At 50.2% G+C, this 7,028-nt stretch overlaps 1 pseudogene; it reads right to left on the reverse strand.

The window, feature by feature from the left end:
* LOC102280900 (elongation factor 1-beta pseudogene) lies at positions 1-4,285 on the reverse strand (annotated as a pseudogene).
* Positions 4,286-7,028: the final 2,743 nt, after the last annotated feature.

A 7,028-nucleotide genomic window follows, 5' to 3' on the forward strand; every position in this document is an offset into this window, starting at 1 on the left:
TAGACAGAAAGTTCAGCCCTTCCCCCTCCTTCAGCCTTGCAATCATCCCCACCAGGCTTCCTGGAGCGTCACAGTGGATTCCACTTCATCGGGAGTTGTTTTGTACTGTCTGGTCATTTTCTCTTTCTTCCTTTGCTGTCTTTCAGGCTTTTATTTAAGGGCACTGATCCACGATGGATTTTAGATCGTGTTGGACGCAGCCACGTCCATAGACAGCCCATACTTGTCAAAAGCAGGGATCTACTCCCCCAGTATATCTCTTCCAACTTTGTCGTCTTCAACTGCACACTGTATTTGAAGTTTTTTAAATTCCAAACCCCACCAGAACTAGTTTCGAAGAGCCTCAGACCAGGCCATCTGCATGCATGCTTCTGACGCACTCCTCTAGTTTTGCCGTATCCGTGTCATCACTCCAAGGTCTCACGTCTAGTAAGAGGGAAGACTTGGCAACAAGGGCTGGGATCTTGGCTTTCTTTGACTCGTGCTGTGCAAGGCATTCTTCTCTTAGCCTCCTGGCTTCTTCGCTTTCCCCTTCTTCATCAGACCCAAAGAGATCACTGTCATCACCATCTTTACTATCTGTAGCTCTGCTTTCTGTGGTGTCTTCCGCACTAGTAGGGCCATACTTGCCCAAAGCTTTCTTCACTCCTGGCAGGCTGACCTTTTCCTTTTCGTAAGATTTGATGTGATTGTGACCTACCACCATAGGTCACGGCACAAGGTGACAGATGATGGGCCCGAGACGGCTTCAGATACTGCCGCATTGGCTTGTGATGGTATATGTCTCTTGATGTAGATTTTGTCTGCCGTGTAAGTCATTGAGCACCTGGAGGCCGATGGGGGGTCTCAGGTTTCCATAACCCAAGGCGTGGGCTGACGGGGGCCTGGGAAGCAGCAGAGGAAGAGAGGAGCTCAGTGCCAAGTGCTAAGAAGAAAAAGGACGTTTTGTCAGTTTCATGTGTGTGTCTCTAGCCCCCTCCAACAGATCTGTGAGCAACAGGAAACTGGACCATATTTAAGTTGGGACTTCAGTTCAGTTCAACATATTACATATTAAGTGCCAGTTCTAGGCTTTTGGGATTCAACTAATCCCAAACAGAAGATCTACCTCTTTTGAGCTGAGATTCTGGGCAGGGGTGATACAGATAACAATAAACACTATAAATAATATATATAGGTAAATTACATAGTCTCGTGAAAAGTATAAGTACCAGGGAAAAAAGGAAAAGAACAGGGTAAGAGGAATCAGGAGCGAGCAGGTGAGTGTGTGCATGTGTGTGTTTGTGTGTCAAGTTATTAAATGGAAGGTGTTAAGTGCAAGGTCTGACAAAGCCTCATTGAGAAGGTGACTACCCACCAAAGACTTGAAGGAAATGAGGGGTGTGTCCAAGTGGATCTCAGGGAGAAAAAGAGCCCTAGACAGCAAAAAGATTTCTGTGTTGCAGCAGGCCTGGCCTCTTGAGGAGAAGCACAGAGGCCATATGGATGAGGCCCAGCGTTGGAGGAGGCAGTGATGGGAGAGGAGGCCAGAGAGACAATAGAGATCTGGACCATGTTGGGTCTCAGAAGCCACCCTGTGGGCTTTGGCCCTTGTGGGTTTCAGGCAGATGAGTGACATGATCTGAGTGGTGTTTTTAAAAGCCGTCTTGGGCTGCTGGATTGAAATAGACAATGGGGGTTGGGGATAGAGCGTCGGCAAAGGTATAAGCCAGGAAGTCCATCATGAGATCAGTGTTTCCAGGCATGGCTGAGCCCACGCAAGTGAGTGAAAGAGGACCTTCGAAGCATTCACATGGGAAGGCCGTGCATTATTGTATGTGTGAAGAAGAGCATCATTAGAAGATGCCCACTATTTCGACTGGGCTTCCAGGGTAGCTCAAATGGTAAAGAATCCGCCTGCAGTGCAGGAGACCTGGGTTCGATCCCTGGGTTGGGAAAATCCCCTGGAGAAGGGCATGGCAACCCACTCCAGTATTCTTGCCTGGAGAATCCTATGGACAGAAGAGCCTGGTGGGCTCCAATCCACGGGGCATAAAGAGTTGGACACAGCTGAGAGACTCTCACAACAACATTATTTATATTCTTGACCAAACTGAATAAGCCTGACCATCCAGCTTGGCTTCAAGAGACAGTTCTCTCCCTTGGAATTGCCTGGCAGTCCAGTGTTAAGACTGAGCTTCCCCTGCAGGGGGCACAGGTTCGATTCCTGGTTGGGGAACTAAGATCCCACATGCTGCACAGCGCAGTGCCTCTATCCACAAAATAGACATTTGTCTCCCCTAATCAACACACACAACTTTGTTATTGCCTGTAAGGTATGTGATGCGCTTTAAAGATGATTTTAAAAGAGGTTCATGGCATTTCAAGCAAGGTAAGAGAATAGAATAAAATGTATGTCATTCCAAAGTATCCATTTTGAGTGGGACAGTATTTTGATGTCTAAGCCCTGTTAAAACTGTTTAAAAAAAATTCTGTTATAGTATTTCTTCCTCTGTACTCCCCCCTTTTACTGAGCAGGGGCTTGGCACTCAGCGCGCAGTACACTCAGTGAGCACTTGGGGAATGGAATTAAGCCTTGGGCATGCTGGTATGTGCTCATTTGCAAGGCAGTATTAAAAATTCCATTTGAATTTCCAAATCCAGCTAGTTTCAACGGGGCAACGTCTTTTTTTTTCCCCCTTAAAGAGAAGTGAGACCTGCATATTTAAAAGAAGTTCTTAACCTCCACCCCGCCTTCCCTGCCCTCCCCTCCCACCCACCAATGAGAAGCCAAGGTGACCACTTTCTGTTCAGTTTCTTACAAGTCCATTTAAATGAACATGCAGCCAGGGGGGTAATCAGTCTGTCACCCAGTCAGCAACATTGTTGAGTGGTTTCTCTGAGTATTAGTCACCAAGAAAGGATACCAAAGAAATAGAAACGGTCAACTTTGTCCTTGTGTTGCTCCCAATCTGCCAAGGAAACCAGGAACCATGCATGCAATAAGGACATTTACAAAGACACGCTGGTGGGCGATTCCAGGAAGGAGACTCCTTATTGCCAAATGTGCGTGTATCATTGTAAATCCCTCAATAACACGGTGTTCGTTATCCCCGTAATGATCCTCTGAAACAAGATCACGGTGTCCCAGCTGGAAAGAACCCTGCTAAGAACCCATCTCATCCAGACCTCTCCCTCTGGGAGCGGGAAACCCGAGGCCCAGGGATGTGGAATGAGTCACCCTTGGTCACCCAGGCAGCAGGAGGGGCTGGAACCAGGTCTCTGGACTCTCAGTCTTTCCTAAAGTTCAGAGTGAGAGGAAGCTTGATGAAGCTGGGAGAAAAGCTTGATTTGGCAGAAGGAGAAAGAACAGGCAGCTAGGGAGAAAAGTGCATAACGGTTTGTCATTTCACAGAGGAGGGGTCCAGGCGGGGAAGATGTACTGGTTCATCTGAGGGATGTGGAAGGGGAAGGGGTTCACAGCAGGGGGACCCCTCGGTCCAGAGTCACAAGAACATTAGCTTTTGACTATTATTTGCTGAGGCTGACCCTTCCACAGCTGAGGAGGCGGTTGGAGAGGTCAGGAGTGCCAGACCGAACGAAGGCCAGCCAGGCGGTAATGACACGGCGCAGGCCTCAGTGACACATGGGATTTTTCAGCTGGGGTGTTTCGGTCCCAACCACTGAGCTGGAACAAAGACCCCAGACCAGGGACACCCAAGGGAGAGATTCACCTACTCCTGTGACCCACACACTTCAGCTCACAGCGGGATCAGATGGGGGTGAGCCTTGCAAAGCCATCCAGCTGGGACCTTCCCATTGTAGCATAGCCTGAAAACCGAGTCTGTCTGGCTGTCCATTTCAGGTCCCTGCTTCAAATGGAAAAAAAGCAGCAGGACTTATGCTGGTGATTCTCTGCAGTGTTCTGGCCGTGGTTCACTGGGCCGCGGCGGGTGAGACGAGGGTAAGGTGGGAATCTGGGTTTTTTACGATGAGTAGCCCTGTGAACAGCCCTGCCAGGGGAGTTGTTGCTGCTGCCCTGAAAATAGTTTAATCAATACTGTCTTTCTAGATTCCATATGTATACATTAATATACAATTAATGTATTAATTAATACTTATTAGTTAATAATGTTTAATTAATATACAAAAAAATCTTTATTATCCTCTTTCCGACTTACTTCACTCTAATACGCTCTAGGTTCATCCACCTCATTAGAACTGACCCAAATGCATTCCTTTTTATGGCTGAGTAATATTCCATTGCATACACGTACCACAGCTTCTGTATCCATTCTTCGGTCATGATGGACATCTAGGCTGCTTCTGTGTCCTTGTTATTGTAAACAGTGCTGCAAGGAACACTGGGAAACATGTGTCTTCTGCAATCCCACTACTAGGCACATACTCTATGTTTGGGTTTTCTGGCCCCGAGGCACATGGGATCGTAGCTTCCCGACCAGGAATCGAACCTGCAGTCCCTGAGTGGAAGGTGAAATCTTAACCACTGGACCACCAGGGCAGTCCCAGGGCCCACATTCTGAGGAGCAAGCCTTTCAAAGGGAATCCATGTGAGTCCAACTTTCTAAAACCCTCGCCTGGAGAACGGCTTTCCCAGCTCTTTCTACCTGAGGGCTGCCATCTTTCAGAGTACGAGTACTTTGCATATTCTCCGCCTTTTCTAGACATTTCCAGCCCTTCCTCTGAACCGACCTCTCCTCTGAAGGCTGGTGGCCCTGAGCATCTGCGCTGCTCCTTTGGCTTCAGCATCCGTGGTCCACAGTTGTCCTATACTTGTTATTTCCCCAACTCGACTGCAGCTACCTGGGTCTCCCCCTCCTTTCCTCTGTCTCGGTGGAGCCAGGATTCCATGAGTAACGAAGCCCTGACTTGATCTGCCCTCTTGGAGCCTGGAACTTCTCTCCTGTGCCCTTTGTCACCTTGCTCAGTGGCCCCAAGAATCCTTGGTGGGCGCCATCTCTCTGTCCCTGTTGCCCAGGACTCTGTTTCTAGAACAATTGGATGGAGTGTGTTCCTCTCCTAAGAGAGGGCTGAGTTCCGGAATGGGGGTAAGAGCTCCCTCTTGGCAGAGCTGGGCCGGCCCAGCCAGGCGGCCAAGGGACCATTGATCTGAGTCCAGTGAAAAAGTGGCTTCTCGGGAGCCCTGGATCCAGGCCCACTTCCAGACAGCTTCTTCTTTCAACGCGTTTTCCTGTGTTTTAACTGCACAAACACGCCCGTTCCCAGCTGTCCCTGAGAGACGGTGATGGTGGTGGCGGTGACCACAGCAGGGGTCAGGAGGGGCCGGTGGGGAAGTCGGGCTGGGGGCGCCTTGCTGTATTCGAGACCTTTCCGTGGTCAGGGCTGAGGTGATGTTGTGGGTCTGCAGATACAGTCGTTTGGACTCTGACTCCTGCGACAACTTGGTGACGCCTAGGAAAACATACGTGAGTGTAGGGCGAATTCACAATAGACGTCTCACCTCTTTCTTCTGCCTTTTATACCTCCCTCTCATTTTCATACACACGCACACACACATACACACACACACTCACTCACAAGCACTTAACCAATTAAGTCCGTCGGGCGCTATTTGCGGATGATGGTGTGGAATTGTGCCTGAGTCGTGTCCGGCATCATTAAATGTCAGCATTAACAATACGGCACTTGGCAATCAAGGCTGCTCTGTGGCTGTTAGTCATTAATCACCATCTGACAGTCCTGAATTGGAAACGAGGAGTCTGTTCACATGTGCTCCGTGGACCCAGTTACCCTCTCAGTAATCAGTCTCGGAAAACTTTTCTTTGACTCTCTGCCTGTGAGGGCCCCTGTCCTGGCGAGGGGGCGGGGGTCCTTAGGCTGAGCCCCTCTCCTCCCCTTCTTCCCCCTCCCCTTCCCCTCCTTGTCCTCCTCCAGCTGCGGAAAGGAGCCCAGGTCCTAAAAAAACAGGGGAGAGAGGAGCATATTGTTTTTGGCCTACCCTTTCCCTCTTAGGCCTGTTTTACGTAGCCTTGTTTTTCTATTTTAGCCCCACGGCCAGGAAAATTCTTTTTCTCCCTGAAGAAATTCTGAAAGACAGCAGGGAGCTCAGTTCTGTTCCAAAAGCTGGTGGGGTCAGTTCGTCAAGTGCGTCCTCAGGTGTGAACCCGTGTCTGGTAGATGGGAGGGGGGGAACCTGACGAATTTGGGGGATCACTTCCAGCCACATGGGTCTGAATTTCCACAGGTCTTCTGGGTCCCTTTGCAGAATTGAGACCGAGGACTGTTTCTCCTTGGGGTCTAATCTCAACACCTCTCTACAGCCTTACCCATTCGTTTGTTCCAGAAATATCCACTGAGTGCCTGGGATGAGCCAGGCACGGGCTGGACCCTGGGGTGGGAGCACTGAACACGGACCCGCGTCCCTCCCTTGGGGTGGTGGCTGTGAGTGGGTGAGATGGGGCTCAGAGACAGAGTCTGTGTGGCCCCAGGCTTGCTCTCTGTTGGGGAGTCTCTTCCTCTGCATTCTTGGTGCGTGTGCTGTGAGCCTGCTGGCTCCTCCTCGGACACGAGCATCTGGGAAAATGGTCAGGTTCCAGAGCTTTCCCACCTGACGTCTCGTTCCCAGCAGCCCCCCGCTCTCTGCCTACCCAGGTGGGGCTGCTCCCCAACAGGTGAGCACTAATGTCTTCAGACATGTCGCCTTCTCCCTGGACCCCTTTCACAAACACATCTAATGATATCTTTTCAGGATTTTGTTCCTTAACTCCAAGGAATGAGTTGAGTGGGGGCAATTTCAGCCACCGTGGCGAGGTGGTAGAAGAAGCAGGTCAACGACGGCCTTGTCCCCATGTGGGTCTCCTCTGCCTGCCTTGAGGGTTTGCCACTCCAACCAGGATTCCCCAGGGTGACCGCCTTGTCCCCAGGACCACCTCTGTGCTGACGAGAAGGAAAAACTTCAGGTATCAGTGCAGGGTGTGCTTTCTTGCTCTCTTCCCTGGTGGCTCTGTCTGTGGTCCGTCCTCTGAGTTTCACCCCTGGGTCTCCTCTCTCAGCCAACTAAGGACTTC

The sequence above is a fragment of the Bos mutus genome, chromosome 27 (genome assembly GCF_027580195.1).
Source record: "Bos mutus isolate GX-2022 chromosome 27, NWIPB_WYAK_1.1, whole genome shotgun sequence".
Lineage (NCBI taxonomy): Eukaryota > Metazoa > Chordata > Mammalia > Artiodactyla > Bovidae > Bos > Bos mutus.